Below are 20,757 nucleotides of genomic sequence, written 5' to 3'. Positions count from 1 at the left end.
TGACTTTATAAGAGCACGACAATTGTGGAAATAAGGGTAAAACACAGAAACCTATGGTATTACAAAGTATTATTTTTCTTGTCTGTTCCACTCGATGAAGATGAGGGATAGAAACAGTGACACAGCAGTGAGATAGAAAATGAAGAAAGCTCTGTTGATTCTTGCCGCCCATTGGCCGCACTTCCCTACTTGGTGTCTGCAGTTCAGGTGTAGATTCAGAGTGTGCTGCAGCTCCTTCAGCTCCTCCAGGATCAGCAGCAACACGTGAGGCTCTCGCCACTGAATGCTGTTGTTAACCTGCACCAGGAGTCCCAGAGTCATGTTAGAGTGGTTTCATGGTAATGTACTACAAGCAGGGTGGACAAAGTGCATGTTATCACACAGGATAAACACAGGTTTAATAGTGTAATGTAAAACATATGTTTTCATGAGAATTTTAAGAAAACTGGCTAGAGAAAATGGGAATGAATGCATTTCTCCATCCACTATTGTCCGGCCAATATTGGGAATATTAAGAGTTGGTTTATTGGTATAAAGTTTAACAATGGTGTTGATTCTCCAGTTGGGTGCCATCGAACCATTGCAGAAGAAGATGACCTCACAAAATGTGATCAAAAGATTCGAATGATCGTGTGGGAAACATAATTGGAATAGATACATAAAAAACCCATAAATGGCCTATTTCATAAACATTTTCAGTTTCCTAATTGCTCCCACAGATCGGACATTTTCCTGTCATCAGTGGATCTTTAGGTCACAAGTTTTAGTATTAAATGACATAAGATCCTGCATAAATGCAAGAGAAACTACATGATTATGTCGACCTGTCTTGATCATGATTACTTAATATTGCTTAATTTGATTAACTATAGTTCTTTACCACTTCAGCCACCGTCAGCAGCTCATGTTGTTTCTCACTGTCAGACACTTTGCAGATGCATGGACAACAGTTTTCTCTTTTCTCCTCTAAAAAGAAAGTACAATTATTATGATGAAAAAACTGTCATGTCCAAGAAACTTATAGTGAAAGTTTATTCCCTTAATTAATTCTCCCTCTCATTTCAGGCCTCCACGCTCCCCGCCCCCTTCTGTCTCCTGCGTCCTTGATTGTTTTCCCCGCCCTGATTGTTTCCACCTGTGTCCCCTTTCACTGTGTTTATGGCTACCAGCCGCCACTGTTCCCAGCCACGGAGAGAGAGGTCACGGTCCCGTCTGCCCACGCACTGGTCAGGCGTTGTCGGCGCGTGTGGGCTGCGGCTAGGAAGATCCTCTGCAGGAATTCACAACTGGTTAAAAGAGCAGCAGACCGAAAACGCCGACCAGCCCCTGTATACCAGCCAGGCCAAAAAGTCTGGCTTTCTACACGAGACCTTCACCTCCACGTACTCTCCCGTAAATTGGCTCCCCGGTTTGTGGGTCCTTTTCCCATCACCAAGGTCATCAACCCGGTTTCAGTGAGACTACGGCTTCCCAGGTCCATGAAGGTACATCCCACCTTCCATGTAGGGAAACTAAAACCATTGAAGGAGAGCGCTATGGTTCCCACCGCCAAACCCCCCCGCCCCCCCCGGATGATCGATGGAGGTCCGGTTTACACAGTCAAGACACTATTGGCTAGTCGGAAAAGGGGTAGAGGGCGACAGCTACTGGTTGACGGGTTATGGTCTTGAGGAGCGGACATGGGTTCCTTCCCGCTTCATCATAGATAAAAGCCTCATTGAGGATTTGACCGCCTCAACTCAGAGGAGCCTGGGCCGTCAGGAGCCGTCCCTAGAAGGGGGGGGTACTGTCATGTCCAAGAAACTTATAGTGAAAGTTTATTCCCTTAATTAATCATCCCTCTCATTTCAGGCCTCCACGCTCCCCGCCCCCTTCTGTCTCCTGCGTCCTTGATTGTTTTCCCCGCCCTGATTGTTTCCACCTGTGTCCCCTTTACCTGTGTATATATTGTGTTAGCTCCCTCCTGTTCGTTGTCTCTCTATGACCTACGTTACTGCTTACCTCACGGACTTCTCACGGATCTATGTTATTGATCACTGTTCTAGTTTTCCTCGAAAGAGTGTTTTTGTTTTCCTTGTTTTCATTACTGTGCAAATCCCAGTAAAGTCTTTATTTTGAAACACTATCCGAGTCTGAGTTTGAGTCGTGCAATTGAGTTCATGCCTCAGAAGTTCACTCCTTGACAAAAACTAGAGAGTGTATGTCTTTGTGTTAGTAAAATGAATGTGATTTGTGTGAAAATATATAATCAAAAGTGTTATGTGATTTAAACTAAAATCATTAGTAGAATTGTTTTCAAACTGTTAAGTTTGTGGATTATTCAATCATTTGGTTATCTGGGTCTTACCTGTGTTACAGTTATTGACTTTCTCCTGTTGTTCCTCCAAGTTGTTCTTCAGCCTGAGCTTCTCGTAGGAAGCAGAGTCTTTCTCCATGAGATACGTTACTAAAATCGTCTCCAGCAGGCTGAGCAACATCATAGCAAAAATCACAATGCAGTAGGTCGCTGAAAGGATGAAACAGACAACAAGTAATGCTGTTTAATTCACAATACAGTGAACAATACGCCCTCAAAGTGTCGGTCAGTACCTATGAGAGGAGTCTTGTTGGACATGGAGGGAAGGATGTCATTCAGGATGAGCAACAGGACGGAGATGGCCAGCAGCACGGTCACTTTGAAGCCCAGCTTCTCTCCTCGATGGTCTGCTATGAAGAAGGAGGCGATGTCCAGACTCAGGAAGAACAGGATGGGTAACAGGAAGTTGATGACGTGGAGGAGGGGCCTCCTCTTCATGGTGAACTAGGAAAAAGGGTCATGGTGATCAACAGGACATTTTGACATCTCTGGATTTAGAAATTCATTCTTGAGTCAAAATGGACAATTCCAAATCTGATGAAATACTGATGAGCCTCTGATGAGGCAAAAAACATCCTGTTAAAAAATGTGTATCTGCTGCTGCCTCTCAAGGCACTTGGATACTCACATCATTTTTACAGTAACTTGTTTTATGTAACTCGACAGTGTGAATAATGACCCTGGTCAGAAATTCGTAAAACTGACTTGTGAATATTTGATGTCATTTACTTGTGCGCACAACAACATCATTTAACCTATTCAAGAACACAAAATAGAAATAAATGCATACACTAGTGACTAGTGTACTCACATCATACCTCCAGCTAGTGTATTTATATACCTGTTAGCATCACCTGTAATTACACCCACGCTCAATGTGTTCATATCGTATTAATCTAAGCATATGTTAATACTGCTAACACTGTTCACACAGCTCATATTAAATATAAGCATATTCCTACCACTCATGGTTTATTTCAAATGACAATTTCTCTACATTTTCTTCTGTAAATACTGTCTCGGCTCGTCTGGTTATATGCTTACATTTGTCTCAGAGCTTACGATATGACAACTTTTTATACAATATATATTCTGTATAAACTCACAGTCTATATGAGCTGTTCACACTGTTTACTGCCGAAGGTGAAGTTGTTGCTGGAGATGGACAGATCGAGGAACTCCCACTCTCCCTGAGACTTCATCACCTCTCGGGAAAACTGGGTGGCTCGAGACGCGTTGGAGAAAGGGAGGATACGGAGCTCATCAACTGAGGAGAGAAGTACTTTTCAGAGAACAAGCCAAACAAAGTAACCCGAGGCAGCCACACACACTCCCCCTCCTCACCACAGTGTATCGCAGACCCAATGGAGATGTTGCACTTCTGTGTGTCGAAGGGGAACTTATGGACGTCCATCCTGCAGGTGCTGACCACCCTCAGGTCCTCTTTAGAGGTGACTGTCCCGTCGTTCAACACGTACAGGTATGGATTCAGAGGGGAGTCATCCTTCTGTATCCTGACACACAAACACAGGTCAATGTTTGAAGAACTGTTAACTGTTCCAGATAAGCAGAGTGAATAGAGCATAAAGCTCCTTTGCAGGTTAATGTGCTTGCTTATGATTGCTCTTCACAATAAAGAGAACTGTGTGTACATTCATTATAGTGAGCACACAGGGTCTGTAGCATCAGCAAATATCAAAGTAATAAATTACAGAATGCACGTGAAGAAAGAACAAACTCCCATTCTCTATCAAGAATTTCCATTCACTGCATTAAATACAATCATTCGAAATACCTTGCGCTAATTTTTTTACTTTGCTTTCTCAAACTTAAAGTCTGTTTTTGTGTCACTGCTTATGTCTTTCTTTTTTATTTCTCTATTCATAAGCACCAGTTTGAATCTGTGTGTGTTGCAGGCTCACATCTCATAGATGAACAGGTCTGGCGCCCAGAGCATTTCTCTTGGAACTGAAATCGAATTTATTCCACAAAACTGATCGGGGTCCCATTTGATGCGTTCATTGTTCCACGTCTGCAGTAAATTAAAGGTGTATGACCAGAAAAATAAGATACAGCTAGATTTAGACAGTTTTAATAAAACAACAGCTAACCAACCAGTGTTAGCTGAGGGTCAACGGTGATCAGAAAGAGAGATTTTGCGATTAAATAATAAAAACTCACCATTGTTGCCCAAACGAAAGGAATAAAAGTTTGTGTCTTCTCAATCTGGGAATAACACACACACATAAATCAGGACAGATTATGCATGGCAATATTTAGCAGGTGAATCATACACCTACCACAGCCAGGATGGCGTAGATTCAGAGGATGATGTCCAGCTGCACCACAGTGTGGTGTTTGTAGTTCAGCACGGGCCGGGTCAGTTTATACACGCCGCTATTGGTGGTGAGGTTCAGGTAGTCCACTACATCCTGGTAACTGCACACTTTCTCAGAGGAGGACCCACCTGCAGTACAACAGAGAGCAGTTTGGTATTTCATCTTTCATCAAAAATAAATAGGTTAGCTCTTTTTTTCATATATATATTTAATTTAATTTATAATTATTGATTGTTATTTGTTCATGTTTTTGAAATGTCTGGGTGTAGCAATTATTGGTGCTGATGATAACAATGATGGATGGACAACATAATGTGTAATAAATATATGATAATACTGTGTAAATTGACCAGCAAATAATAAATGTACACTTTTGTGCAGTTATGGATTTCTCTTCACCTCCCTACTCTTGTCTTTTATTTAACAAACTGTTGATAATTCTGTAGTTACTTGTTGAGATATCTTAAAGATTAAATTACACTTATATTCACTGTAAAGTTTTGAAATGTATGCTTCGATAAGAAGAGTGCTTAATTAGATTCTTGGTTCATTAAGAACCTTCCCTTCTTTAAATTAAGCATTGTTTACTTCCTATCAAGAACAGTACACTATTTTGTTTCAAACAGCAAAGTTAAGAAAGAAACCAAATAAGTCATGGCTTTGAGTTTGACCAAAGTTGAACCTTTTTGCTTCAAGATTAACAATTAAAACTTCAGTATGATATGAAATGGCTTTGACAATAAGCACAGGCTCCACTTCCAGAGCTAGACTGATGGAAAATGTTATACTAAAGTTCATCATTGACACTTTGGTGTCAAATGAGGAAACAATCATATTTGAGACTTGTTGGAGGTTAAACACATAAACATGCTAATGCAGCACAAAGTCCTACCTGTGAAGACGATCAGGAGGAGAAAAGCAACATGCATCATGTCTGCAGCCGTGTGTGTGCTCCTGCTGTGAGACCAGAGATTTTGAGTGGACACGGGCTGGGCTGAAGGACTGACCCCTGCCTGAAGTGAAAAACCCCACCCACAATCAGGCCTTGGTTTGAGCCTTGAGTCAGGTGAAATTAAAGGTAACAATAAACCATGGGGAAGGCATGTGTGGAGGATTCATCCATCTGAAAGGACACATAATGTGGATTTACAGAAACTTATTTTACACAGGTGACTAACGGATAGTTATGCGAGTGCACACAGGCAAAACACATTTCTACTGCAACACTTGCAGAGCAGCCCCCGTCAAATGAGAAAGTACAAATCAATTAGAGTGAAACTTAATAACCAGAAGGAAGTGGTAATTACATTCAGAACATTGCAGCCATTTAAAGCCACTTGTTCTTGTTGACTTCCCGCTGTCAGGCTCACCACAGCATTAAAGCTGCTTTATTATTCATGGAGATTTTGAACAGTAAGTGACTTTGCAAATGCAAAAATGCACATCTTAGACTTCCGGTCTGAGCGGAGCCATGTGAGGTCGCATTTCTCGAGCTCCTCGCCAGAATCAGAATATTTATATTAGACAACTCCCCTCTACACTATATTCAAGCAACTTTAATCTAAGCTGTTCTTCCTTGCCTCCGCCCAACAGTTTCATTTGAAATATGTCGTCTTCCTCTCGCAAAAAGGCGTCTGCTGCGCCAGATCCGAAAGCAAATGGCGCGTTTCCACTGCAGCGCGGAGCTCGCTTTAAGCGTGCCGAGCCGTGCGGGGCCCGTTTTTGGTTGCGCTTCCACTTGGCCTAGTTTTGGCCCGGGGCTACTTTTTCACCTTTTTTCTGGCCCGACTAATGGCGCGTTTCCACTGCAGGCCTCGCTCGGCCTCGCTCGGCCCAGCTCACTTTAATGCTGCGCTTCCATTACAGTTTAGGAACTGGGGTAGTTACTATAGTAACGCAGTGTAGGCGGAGCCGTGACGTCATCTTCAATGAGCGCGGCAGAAAAACAACACAGCCGTTATATTAGCTCTTAGCACTCAGAGCTCACAGCTCTTCATATCTGTTCAGAAACTAGACAAAAGTTAAACAAGTACAAACCACAGACTGCCTGTGTCATGGCGAATACAGTCGCTGGTTTATTTATGTCTGTATAGGCCGTTGTGAGTGTGGACGGTCGGAGCATATATAACGTTAGCTTAGCCAAGCTCCATTTAGAAAACACGCATTTTAAAAAGGGTTTTTCGCCTGCCGTCTGTCTGCAGACTTGTCAAAGCATTAATTCATGGTTTTTACTAACCGGTATCAGTATGTTGTTACTTCGGCATCATTTTGAAACGTGTATTACAATTAGTTGTAGCCCCCTTGCCAGCGATTCTCTCTCTAGTTTAGCATACTCAGCCCGACTCAGCCCGGTTGTTACTGGCCCTAGAACCACGATTTTATGGGGCCAGAAAAATTGTGAGGCCAAGTGGAAACGCAACCAAAAACGGGCCCCGCACAGCTCGGCACGCTTAAAGCGAGCTACCTGCTGCAGTGGAAACGCGCCATAAATCGTGGTTCTATCGAGGCCAACAAACAGGGCTGAGTCGGGCTGAGTTTGCTAAACTAGAGAGAGAATGGCTGTCAAGGGGGCTACAACTACAACAAGATGAACATATTTGACCGTGATTTAATTGTAATACACGTTTCAAAATGATGCCGAAGTAACAACATACTGATACCGGTTAGTAAAAACCATGAATTAATGCTTTGACAAGTCTACAGACAGATGGCAGGCGAAAAACCCTTTTAAAATGCGTGATCTTCTTATTATAGACACATACATTTCCAAACATTTGGTCTACCTACGCTGTAAAATGTATTATCTCTTCGATTTACACACGGCATCTATTGCACGTCTGTCCGTCCTGGGAGAGGGATCCCTCCTCTGTTGCTCTCCCTGAGGTTTTCTCCCATTTTCCCCTTTAAACTGTGGGTTTTTCATTGTACGATGTGAGGGTCTAAGGACAGAGGGTGTCGTTTTCTCATACTGATATTCTGCACAAACTGTTGTTGGAGCACCACCCAATGGCGGTGGTGGAAGGTTCACCTCTGCTCCGCGCGTCCCTTGATGACTGATGAGCTGGTCAAATTTATAAAAGAAGGAACTAAAAGCACCAGAATAAAGGTTAAACAATAATCTGTTTTAATGGCAAAAGCAACAATACACAATACAGAGTACTCTGCAATAGTACAAAATACAGAGTACTCCTGGCTCAATTCCTACCACCGTGTGATATACGTACCACGACAGCCAGTCAGAAAAAGAGCCCGAGCATGAGAATATCATAATATTTATACACACAAGTGGGGAGGAGTTATGACTGTTGCTCCTCCCTAGCTATTTGTTATTGGCGATTTCACTTCTGGGCGAGCCCTAGGCCGTGAGCTGGTAGGTCTCCATTGGCCAGTTTCACTTCTGGGCGGGACCAATACAGCGAATCAGAGTTCTGGGAAAAAGTATTTTACTTCTGAACACTGAACAGAGCGTGAGAGCTTCGGAAGTAAACAAGGACAGAGTCAATCTTTATCTTGCACCTGAATTCACTCCTTTACTTTCCCAAGGAATATTTCACACAAACTATTATTTCCCAGACAATCAAACATTGTACACAGATATATTGGTGCCTGAGATTATATTGGCTCCAGAAAGAACCTTGAAAATAATATGTGTGTGTGCTGGTATCTGGGTCAGTGAGTGTAAGTGAGGTTATATATATAGGATTACAGTAAAACAGTCCCAAATAATACATGTTCACTTCAATACAGTTTAAAATAATACATGTTTACTTTAAAACAGTTTAGAACAATATCTGTTTACTTTACTGTGCTGTTGTATTTGCTGTAAAGTGTCTTTACTGTAGGGTATTTTTATTATATGTACAGCACTTTGGCTCGACCAAAAATCGTTTAAAAATGTGCTATATAAATAAAACTTGATTTGATTTGTTGTCTAAATGGAGATCGGCTAAGCTAACGCTCCGACCATCCACACTCACAACGGCCTATACAGACATAAATAAACCAGCGACTGTATTCGCCATGACACAGACAGTCAGTGGTTTGTACTTGTTTAACTTTTGTCAGACAGCTAACGGCTGATGTTGTTTTTTCTGGGGTGCTCACGGGTGCTCATTGAAGATGATGTCACGGCTCCGCCTACACTGCGTTACTATAGTTACTGCCCCAGCTTCTAAACTGTAATGGAAGCGCAGCATTAAAGTGAGCCGGGCCTAATAAGGCCTAACCAAACCGAGCGAGGCCTGCGGTGGAAATGCGCCATAATAGTGCTAGCCCGTCTAAAGGTGCTGGGGCAGGGCCCCTAGTCGCTAGCGCAGCACGAGGTGAAGAGACCGCCATTCTACGGGCCATTCAATCTCTCAGAGAGGACCTGCTGAAGAAAATTGATGACAACGCCCAGATGCAGTTGTAGAGTTATATTTGTATTTATTCATGTTAGCAAACTATGGATAAGCTTAAAATGGGAATAATTTGGGTAAAACTGTGAGCTGGATTTGGGCCTGTTGACATGTGTTTTTGAGGACAAAGGAAGATGGGAGAAGGTGAGAGCATGTCCTGATTTGCATTCAACTTAGAACAAGCTACAGTGGTTGTGATATTAAGGGAGGTCCCTTGGGTTTCTCTGGTGGTTATCAACAGTAGCAGTTAAGTGAATACTGTTCAAACAATACCTGTGTTTGTGTTTTATATTGATTTCTCTGTTTTATCCTTTCATAAATGTAAGGACTACAAATGGCTATAAACATTCTGGGCTGGTTGGAGTAAACAGGGTTTTATTGCTCTGTGGGGGAGGTGTAGGTATGCAGGCCTTGAGACCTTTTGTTGGAAAGTGAGCCTGTTTGGTTTCCTGCTGCGTTTCCTGCTGCGTTGCGTCTCCCAATGAGATGACCTGAAAAGATGACCAGCTGACCTAACACCAAACCCCTCCTTCTTACTCTGGTATATATCCGGTGGATCCCTGGCGTTCGGCCTCTTCTTCACATGCTGCCCTCGGGTGAAAGTAGCTCTGCAGTATGCGAACGAGTGCAGGAGTAAGCCGGTATTACTCCTTAAGCATTACAATATAACTGTAATATATCATGTTGTATTGTAATGATTGTATTGCATTGTCATATTGCCATTAAAGTAGATTATTGTTAAAGGTTACTTTGTAGATATGGATTCCTTCCTGTATTATAACCAGCTTCATAGGAACGCGCGGAGATTTGAAAAGCGGATCAGATATCCCTTTAAATCCCTAACAAAATGGTGACCCGACGTCTAGAGATAACGAAGCTGGGGAAGAATTCAGACGCTTTCAAACATCTCAGACAATCAGCAGGACTCTGCAACTTTGCAAATAAGGTAAGCAGACGATGAAAGTCGCCTGTCTGTAATTGGATACGCTAAAACTTTAGGATTGTCTGTAGGCGTTTCACAGTGTTTTTATAGTTTAAATGGAATATACAATGCATATTTTACTATGTTAGGAAAGTTATATACAAAACGTAAACGTTGATCGACAGGTAGACGAAAGTCCTGCGTGACGTAAAATAGAGCAGTTTGGCGTGGATCTGCAGGTAGATTATTCCTGAGTGGCGTAGAGATGGTGCAGTTTGTTATGCGAGGTTTGATTCCTGCACGACAAAACCTGGAAACTCGATAAATCAGATCGAGTCGCCGTTTAAAACTGGGGTTTAAATAACAGACCAATGCTATTGGTATTGAAGACGGGAAGCACGTTCCCAGTATATTAATTATAACTGATTTTGGTAAACTGGTACAAAACAATAAGGGATTGAACATTTTTTACAACGACAGCACCAGGAGATGAGTAAACTCAAGAATCTGTAGAGTGTAAATACATTGTGCAAAACACATTTTACACTCGAACTGTTTGCAAATTTAGACAATATAAATAAATGTTCAGAAAGAAGACATAGGCCTACACTTGATTCAAATTTCATTACTGTGATCCGATTGGTGTGCTCTGCAGGTTTACTATTGTTCGAAGTAACAGTGGGATTTAAAATGAGAGAACATATGGAGATGTTCTTTCATAGTGTGTGGAATATGTGATGCTGGAAACATGTAAGTATTTCAGAGTTGTGTTGGGTAAATATGTAACAATGGATGAAACAATTTTTGGAGTGAGTTTTTGTAATATCATAAGTAGACATTAATTATGTTGTTTACATGGCATTTAACAACTAAGACAGATAGTATGATTAGAAAGAGACAGAGTGGAAAGGGTTGGATTTATTTAACATCAGTGGGCTAGACTTCTTATAGGTAATGTGTACCGAGACCTGGACTCCCCCTCTGAGTTAGAAAGGCTTTGATCCCGACCCTCCAAGCAGACAAAAATACCTAACCCAACAGGAGACTCCTCCTTCTCCATCGTACAGACAGAGAACCAGAGCTGAACCAACAACAACAACAACAAGACTACATCAAGACTGCAGCCAGAACTATCTCCACCTGTGGCATCCAGAACCAAACCAGCATGCTGACAAAGAGGCAAACTCTCATCGGTCCCTCAAACAGGACATGAAGTTCCAAACTGCGCCGCGAGATTTGGCACAATAGACATGAGAGCAGAATCCGCCCTCCATAAAAACAGCAGAGAGACTGTAAAGGAGGAGTGCAACAACAGTGGCATGATGGGGCTGCAGATGTGACTGGGCCAATGGTGGCCTACAAAAGTTACAGCGGATGGATTCAACAGCTGATGGACTGAAGAGAAGACAGAATCAGAGGAGTTGGCATGGTCGATTAGAAGTGAGGAGGCCGGGGTCACGGCTTGAGAAAACCAGGGGAGGAGGAAAGGAGAACGGGAATGAGTGAGTTACACATAAACACACTTATTCACGAAACGCACATTTAAATAACTTGAATTAACTTCATAAATACGTAGAGACAGAAAGATTTATTAATCATTTGGTAAATTAAAAATAGCAGTAAAGAGGAAACTATTAAAGTAAAATGATAATCATCCTAAAACACACTGACAGAGTAGAACCATATTCTTCAATATTTTCATCATGTTAACAATTCATTCTTTAAGACATTTTTATTCACGTGTGAATAAAGTAGTGATCTCATTGGTTACAATATTGATCACCATTAAAAGGATAGTTTTAGGAACCACTCTATAGGACAAATCTTTGTTTGTATTAATGGCTAGTGCCAAGCCACATATTAAATTCCAATCTAGAGTGTTGATTTCACCATTGTGGCATAGTTATTACCAGACTTCGGTTTTGAATCCTTGATAAAGGAGGGAGTAATTGTTGCATGTTCGGACACCCAGGGTTCCACACACTGCTAAAAGACTTTAACATTGTTTTTTAAGTAGACCAGAATTATAATGAGCTATGAAATGCAGAGCGACACAGATCCTAGTAATGTTTTGACTCAAGATAATAGTTATGTACACAAGTTTCTGAAATAGATCATTAGACATTTTAATACTTATTAGGTGTAAATGGATTGCTGTAGTAGTGGTACTCGAAGGAAGTGAGTTTTGTACCAAGTTTCAGGAAAAGTGGGAGGCGGAAGTCCCAATGACAAGTGAGAATCATCTTGAAAATTATAGTTGAAATCGTGACATATTTTTGTAGACAAAGGATACTGGCCTATGCTGAAATGTCAAAGTCTCTGCAGAGCACGACACATGGCCAAAAAAGACGGAGACCAACTGACCTTTGACCCTGACCGACAGTGTCACTTGACAAGGCACTGTGGATGACTGACTCTGGGGTGGACCTGACCAAACTTGACATGACAACCAGACAGTGTGAGTGTGAATGAATGCCGGCATGTGATCAGTGTAACTGCATGATTCTAAAACAATAACTAACCAAGCATGTTTTTGGACTAACATATTATTTTGGAGCTCCAAGGGAAACGAGAGGTTTCCTAAAAATTCCACAAAAAGGGGAAACCGCACATGTGATATTTTCCTCTCACATGAGTTGGCGGTTTGCAAATGTGAAACTAAAATCTGAAGATTCTGTTTCTTTTAGGCCTGAAGGACGGAGAGGAACACTTCTTTTCACTGAAGTGTTTACTGTGGAAATAATGATAATGATGTCAAATTGAAAATAATGTTCGTTATGTTCCTAACCAATTACCTGACAGTTTTTGTTCCCCTCCCATTACAGGCTTTTGTTACACATGATTTCATGTGTAAAAGGGGGGAGTGAGTATAATGTATAAATGTTAACATGGCTGTAAAATGCACAATTTAAATTTTTCTTTTAAGGATTGACGGAAACCTTCCGCCCCAACCCAGATGTTCAAACTGAGCATTGAATGTAATTAACCTGCTCCATATCTGGGGATAAGATACTGTTTGATGAAGGTTGAGATGTTTCTAAATATTGATTTGAATTATAGCAGGTAACAAAGAAGCAGTGGCCAAGGGGCTACTGTGAAACCGAAGAAGTTGACCTGTGATAATGAAACAATTTTGTAATATTTTAACAGACATTAGAGTAACTGAGGTTTGAAATGTAGAAAGAACATATTACAGTTAAAGCTAAAACATAGTAGTGTATTGAGACAGAATTTAATTTAGACAACATCATGTAACTAGCCTGGTAAAGAAGTAAAAGCCATATACTTTATTATTTAGGTCATTATGAGGATATACATTTCATCTAAATTTATAATAGAAAGACATTTGATGACAGTTTGTTGGAATTCTGTATTCATTTTTTCAGCGTGATAATATCTAAGCACTGACAGGTAGAAGCAGTATCACCAGGAAATCATTCACTTTGTTAGCATCGTGATTTTGGTTGTTTTTGAATCCATAACATTAGTGTGTTTCTTTACCAGAAACATTAGCAGTTCATATTATATTTGGATTTTAAATAGGATTTCATTTAAAAATAAACACGGATGCTTGTCAGAAATTCAGAGCTATTGAAATATGTTATTTAGTTTACCTAAAGATGTTGAGGTTCTTATTTAGTTGGCACAGTCCAAGTATTAAGATTCTGAAGCTGCACTGGCAGATAGGAGGTCTACAATTAATTTGGAAAACCTGTTCACAGACGGCTGTTGTTTCAAGACACCCCACCAACAGGCTCCAAGTGGGTCAAAACAGCTGAGCGTAGGCTTGAGGGAGTTGTATCAGATTTCTCCACACAGGTCGCTGGCGCCAAAAGGGGGACCCGAGAAGCACGAGGCCGACAGCAGAGTTCGTCTGGCTGAAAGTCATCAGGACAAAGTGGCTCAACCCCAGGCTCTCCGACCCCGACCGAGTGACCCAGCGGACCTCTTATGCCGTCTGCCTGGGAGAAAAGGGGGACAGCTCGTACCACGGGAGCCAGTGTGCGGCGGGGGAACCACCTACTAGGACCAGGGGACGACATCAGGACGGACGTGGCCCTGGCAGACGTGGACTACTCGGAAGCAGCAGACTGGAGGAGCAGGACCCTGGAGACATCTCTACAGCATCGACCCGGAAGCCGCCATCAGCGGGCCGGAGGACGAGGAGGAGGAAGACATCTCTCTAGCAGGCAGCCCAGAAGCTGCTGTCAGCGGATTTGGGGAGACAAAGACACGGCAAGCCAAGACGGCACAGGGAACTTGTCGAGGCAGCAGAGGAGTCTACTTCGCTCTGATCAGTTCCACCCGTGAAGGGCAAGCTGCATCTCCCCCTCCCTATTAGCTGTCCTTGTGGGCTATTCCTCCGGGGGGGGGGGGCTGATGATTCTAGCACTCAGCTACCCCCTCATGGTTCCTTCACTGCCATGGAAAGTGGTGTTCGGTCTCCATGAAGGTTTCAAGTACTCTAAATACCAGCTTCGGATGGATTTACGGACACAGTAGAAAAGAATGACAGTGGGTATATTTCAAAATGCCTTTTCTAAGTTTATCTCTGGAGAAGGAGATAAAAAGGGGGATTTGTAGAGTTATATTTGTATTTATTCATGTTAGCAAACTATGGATAAGCTTAAAATGGGAATAATTTGGGTAAAACTGTGAGCTGGATTTGGGCCTGTTGACATGTGTTTTTGAGGACAAAGGAAGATGGGAGAAGGTGAGAGCATGTCCTGATTTGCATTCAACTTAGAACAAGCTACAGTGGTTGTGATATTAAGGGAGGTCCCTTGGGTTTCTCTGGTGGTTATCAACAGTAGCAGTTAAGTGAATACTGTTCAAACAATACCTGTGTTTGTGTTTTATATTGATTTCTCTGTTTTATCCTTTCATAAATGTAAGGACTACAAATGGCTATAAACATTCTGGGCTGGTTGGAGTAAACAGGGTTTTATTGCTCTGTGGGGGAGGTGTATGTATGCAGGCCTTGAGACCTTTTGTTGGAAAGTGAGCCTGTTTGGTTTCCTGCTGCGTTTCCTGCTGCGTTGCGTCTCCCAATGAGATGACCTGAAAAGATGACCAGCTGACCTAACACCAAACCCCTCCTTCTTACTCTGGTATATATCCGGTGGATCCCTGGCGTTCGGCCTCTTCTTCACATGCTGCCCTCGGGTGAAAGTAGCTCTGCAGTATGCGAACCAGGGCAGGAGTAAGCCGGTATTACTCCTTAAGCATTACAATATAACTGTAATATATCATGTTGTATTGTAATGATTGTATTGCATTGTCATATTGCCATTAAAGTAGATTAACTGTTACTTTGTAGATATGGATTCCTTCCTGTATTATAAACAGCTTCATAGGAACGCGCGGAGATTTGAAAAGCGGACCAGTAATCCCTCCAAATCTCTAACACAGTCTAAAGAACTACGACGTGAAATAAGCCAACTGAGGGACGAGCTGAGATCGGCCGTTGACCGCGTCAGCAGCCGCACCAAGTCTTTGGAGGACTGGGTCGAGAGCCTGAATACTGCCGCTAATGATCACTCGGACCTCATTACCACTCTCGAACGAGACGTGCAGCAGCTAAAAAAGGACATGAAAATCTTCTCTGACAGGAGTGAGGACCTGGAGGCGCGGTCTAGGAGGTGCAACCTCCGCATCACCGGGATACAAGAAAAACGCGAGGCAGGGAAGAACCCAACTGACTTTGTAGCTAAACTACTCCAGGAAACGCTAGGCTTAGAAAAAGAGCCATTACTAGACAGATGCCATCGCACCCTACGGGAACGGCCCCAGGAGGACCAGCCACCCCGCGCCTTTGTGGTGAGATTTCACTATTACGGCGGGAGAAGGAAGCGACCCTCCGCAAGGCAGCCACGGCCACAGATCCGACAACATTACACGGAGACAGGATCAGAGTATTAAAGCGCAGCAAGGTGTTTTCCCACCTCCAGAAGCTAAAGGCAGACTTTATCTCCAGGAAACTCATTTACGTACTTCTGATCACTCTAGACTTAAGCGGGGTGGTTTCTCTCACATTTTCCACTCCAAATTCAACACCAAATATAGGGGGGCAGCGATCCTGATACATAGGCATGTGCAGTTTGTGATATCTAAAGTAATTGCAGATACAAATGGCCGCTATATCATAGTGCAAGGTCAATTGTACATGTTACGTGCCGTAGTGTTTGTGTGGTCGTGTGTGTGTTTTTCTCTCTCTCCCTCTGACTCCCCAGGTGCAGCCTGATTGTCCCCAGGTGCAGCCTCTCCCCAGGTGCTCCTAATTCCAAATCAGGGCCTCCATATAGGACCGGAGGAAGACTGCAGTGGGGTCTCCTTTTTTCCTCCTCTGGCTGCATGTGTGCAGACCTGTGTCTTGCCGATTGATAGGAGGGGAGCTCCGTGATATATTGATGCTGTGTTATTCTGTGCAAGTTGGCTGGTGAGCCCGTGTTCCTGTCGTGTTCATTAAACGACTTGTTCGTTATTCAGAGATCGGTTTTCTCTCCTTTTTGTCGTGCTTGGTCATTCTTGTGTGTTGTTACTTCCCTTTGTACCCCCTAGATTTAGAAGGGAACGTAACATGGGGGCTCGTCCAATCTTTCAGAAAAATAGTGAGTATTTGTTTGTGGTTTAGTGTGTTTGGTAGCATTGACTTCCTCAGTTTAGACAGGGGAGTGTCTAGCTGGGCTGAATCAGTCCTTCAGGCACTCATTTTTTATTTTGCCTTTTTTATTTTCGGGGTAATCCTGGGTGGGGATTTGTTCCCTGTTGGGGGCAGGCGATTCAGGGTTACGGCCGCTGATGTTTGCCTTTAAAGTCGCCTCGAGCCCGGCACGCCCCAGAAGATAGTTAGGTAAGTTTGGTAGGCAGGATCTGGGGAAGTTTGTAAAAAATAAATAATAATAATAATAATAATAAAAAATATATATATATTTGTAAGTAGCCGTTGCTAAGGATGGCTTTTGTTTTGGAGCAGTTTGTGGCCAGTCCTACTGTGGGTCAGCTAGACTGCTGTAGGAAGGTTGATTTGCGGTTAGTTGCTGACCATTATCACGTTTCTGTCTCCTCTGCTCTTGTTAAAAGTGAACTCAAGGCTACTTTGCTAACTGGACTAGTTGAACAGGGGGTTTTGAGTCGGCCTACTTTAGTGGAATCTCCTGGCACGGTGGCCGGGGCTGTAGCAGCAGTATCTCATGGTGGAGGCCGCATTGGTGTTACTCCTGGTGTTCAGAGTGCTACGGAACAGGCAAAACTTTTCACCACACCTCAGTTTGGCTCGTTCTCGGCAGGATCCTCACCTACGGGGTCTAAGTTAGATGTTGAGCTTGAGTTGAGTTCAGTGTGTGAGCTGATGATGTTAGAGGAGTTTAAAAACTGTGTACCGGAGCGTACGGTAGTCTATTTGACTGAGCAGAAAGTGACTACCCTTCAGCAGGCTGCCACTCTGGCAGACGAGTTTGCGCTGATACACAAGAGCGGTTTTTTTTCAGCGTGATCCTCCTCAGCGGGACACTTATCGTAGAGCTCCTGACAATTACGTTCCCTGTGCCAGTGTTCCATTGTTAGGTCCCAGGATAAACAGAGCTTGTTATTTTTGCCTTGACCCAGGTCATATGATAGCAGACTGTGCAGCTTGGAAGAGAAAGCAGACAGCGGATGGCAAGCGCCCAGAAGGGGTGGGTTTGGTTACAGCAGTGTGTCCTAGTGGACGGGCCACTGTTAACAAAGGGCCTGATGAGTGTTTGAAACCGTTCATCTCTACTGCCTTTGTCTCTCTGTCAGGAAGGGTGGAGGACCAGCGGCAGGTCACGGTGTTGCGAGACATTCATCATTCATCCTTGCCGGTGCCCTGCCCCTGAGTGCTGAGTCTGCCTGTGATGCGAATATGGTGGTGAGAGGTATTGAAATGGGTCCTGTGCCCGCACATCTTCACAATGTCCATGTCCAGTCTGAACTGGCTACTGGTTTCTTTCCAGTTGCTGTGCTCCCCAAATTTCCTGTCGACGGTGTGGATGTCATAATGGGTAATGATATAGCCGGGGGTAAAGTGTATCCTCAGGGCAATTATCCTCACTGTAGGGCTCGTAACAGACGTGTTACACGTGCTCATTCTGTTTCTCTCCCAGGTCCCGACACTAAGAGATTGTGTTTCTCTTGTCTTGACCCTGGTCATTTAGCGATGGAGTGTGTGGCTTGGAAGCAGCAGGTGGCAGCTTTAACTGTGCCCTCAATCACACTCTGGACCGCTCCACTATCTCCTCTAGACCACTGTCAAACTTGAGTGGTGAACTCCTTTGTTGAAAAATACAGGATGGTGGACCCATGGCGATTTAAGAACCCAACATCTAAACAATTTTCATTTTTTTCAGCAGCTCAGCAGTCATTCTCCAGAATAGATTAGTTCATTTTAGACAAAAAGTTACTCTCTGTGATTTAGTCCAGTGACTATGAGAGCATTGTTATTTCTGACCACAGCCCAGTGACCATGAAACTTTGTTTTCCAAACCATGTACCACCACAAAGGATCTGGCGTCTAAACCCACACTGCAAAAAAACTTACCGTCAAATTACAGTGAAATACCCTAATTACAATAATGGGAAAAAACGTAAATTCACAGTAAATATAATTAATTTCCTTTACAGAGAAACACTGTTATTTTACAGGTTTCTTCCCTTATTTATTACGGACATAATTTAGAGTTAAGCATGTAAAAACTGTTATTTTACAGGTTTTCCCTCAATTATTACGGTCAAACACCTTCAATAAAGTGACAGAACTTAAAGTTCAGCGGTGAAACACTGTTATTTTACAGGTTTTCTTTCAATTATTACGGTCAAACACCTTCAAAAACTCAGCAGAGAAACCCTGTTATTTCACAGAAGACCAAACGCCTTCAATAAAGTGTTAACACTTTCTCAAGGTTGTAAAATAAGTTTTATTTTGGAAGCAAGTGCTGTAAATAGCTAAAACAGATTAAATCATATCAAACTTTAGCTTGCAGTGTTTGTTTAAATGTAATGTTTAAAGACAGTATGTAATGTTAAACCTATCGAAGTACAATCTAAACACAACATTTAATGATTCATTTTTTGAAGAATTACAGTACAGACCTTAAATGAAACAACTTTTAATATGTAAACTAACGTGTGTGTGTGTGTGTGTGTGTGTGTGTGTGTGTGTGTGTGTGTGTGTGTGTGTGTGTGTGTGTGTGTGTGTGTGTGTGTGTGTGTGTGTGTGTGTGTGTGTGTGTGTGTGTGTGTGTGTGTGTGTGTGTGTGTGTGTGTGTGTGTGTGTGTGTGTGTACGTACATATTGTGATCAAGTGTTTAGTCAGTAACAGGGGTCTGAACTTGTCCTGCAGCAGAGCCGTGATGATGTTGAAGGCGGAGCTGAAGACCACAAACAGGATCCTGGTGTAGGTTCCTGCTGTGTCCAAGTGCTGGAGGAGGAAGTGAAGTGATAACTATTAGTAAACCATAATGATGGATGTTATTATCAGCAGCTGCCAATAGATCCCCTACATCTTGTATGATGGACCTTTGAAGCAGGGTTACACAAAACACACACACAAAATTGTAAAACAGTTATTGAGAGCATCCCAAGGGCATTGATCCTATGCTAAACCTTCCAGAACACCAACTTTCTAATACCTTAGAAACGACAACTAGCCGTTGGCACGAATGTAATGCTTCAGCTTCCTACAACTTTAAAGCTGTGTGGACGTGGCTCTATGAAGAGTCGTTCATATTTTCTCATTATTTCATAAGTTTAGAAGGCGTAACAACAGTTACCTTTTGTTAATTTTACCTCGAGTCAAACTTGTGCGACTTGTTTCTGAATTCCCTTTCTCTTAAAGTGAATACATAAAATAAAAAACAGTGGAGCTTACCCTAAAACTAACCACTGGATAGGGTTAACCCTAACCCATATATATTTTTGTATTATTATTATTTTTTATTAAATATATATAGCACCAAATTGCATATCGACGGTCACTTTTCACATTGAACATGAGTTCTTTTATTAAATAAACTAAACGCTTTCATTTTAAGTTGAGTTTAGTGTTTTTGACCCTAAGAAACACTGATGCATTAATCAATAACAATAATCCACAGCTCCTCTCTCTGCTCCAGATGATTTAAAGAATATATCAGCAGTAAACCTAGGGGAAACACTGACATTCAATATTATGTTAGAGACAAGTTAGTTATTACTCACATATCAAAGTCTAGAATAGCTGGGTGCTGCCTGGAGAGACTGATGAGGGACACAGGCTGGCTTCAGCAGCTTTCCACACAAAGCCATCACATGTTCTGTTCCATAGTCTTCACTGTCCACTGGTGCTCTGTCAAAAGAGTGAACATCACAGCTGTCATGGTAACCCTTTGTTACACAACATACAAACAACATGCATCAAAAGTGACCCAAATTAGTTTAAATTGTAAATATCTTTGCAATAAATTACCTCCAGGAATTCCTCAATTAACCTGTTTTTGATCAACACCAATTCTAATTTTCATTTTAACTTTCTTACTTTTTTTAATAAAAATCATGTTTGTATCACTACACTTCTAAGGCACAACATGGGTAAAAAATTATCCGTATTATTTCCTATGTTATTCTTTCACACACACATACGGGTTTTGGGCCGAGGGCGACACCGTACTTCCGGTATCCACCATTTCACACGAGGTGCAAGCAGAATATCATAGTCTATTGCCTTAATCAATATCTAGTCAACTC

At 42.4% G+C, this 20,757-nt stretch overlaps 1 pseudogene; it reads right to left on the bottom strand.

The window, feature by feature from the left end:
* Positions 1 to 69: 69 nt before the first annotated feature.
* Positions 70 to 20,279, bottom strand: LOC117544667 (annotated as a pseudogene).
* Positions 20,280 to 20,757: the final 478 nt, after the last annotated feature.

Source organism: Gymnodraco acuticeps, unplaced genomic scaffold (assembly GCF_902827175.1).
Source record: "Gymnodraco acuticeps unplaced genomic scaffold, fGymAcu1.1, whole genome shotgun sequence".
NCBI lineage: Eukaryota > Metazoa > Chordata > Actinopteri > Perciformes > Bathydraconidae > Gymnodraco > Gymnodraco acuticeps.
This window is presented reverse-complemented; position numbering and strand designations above follow the sequence as displayed.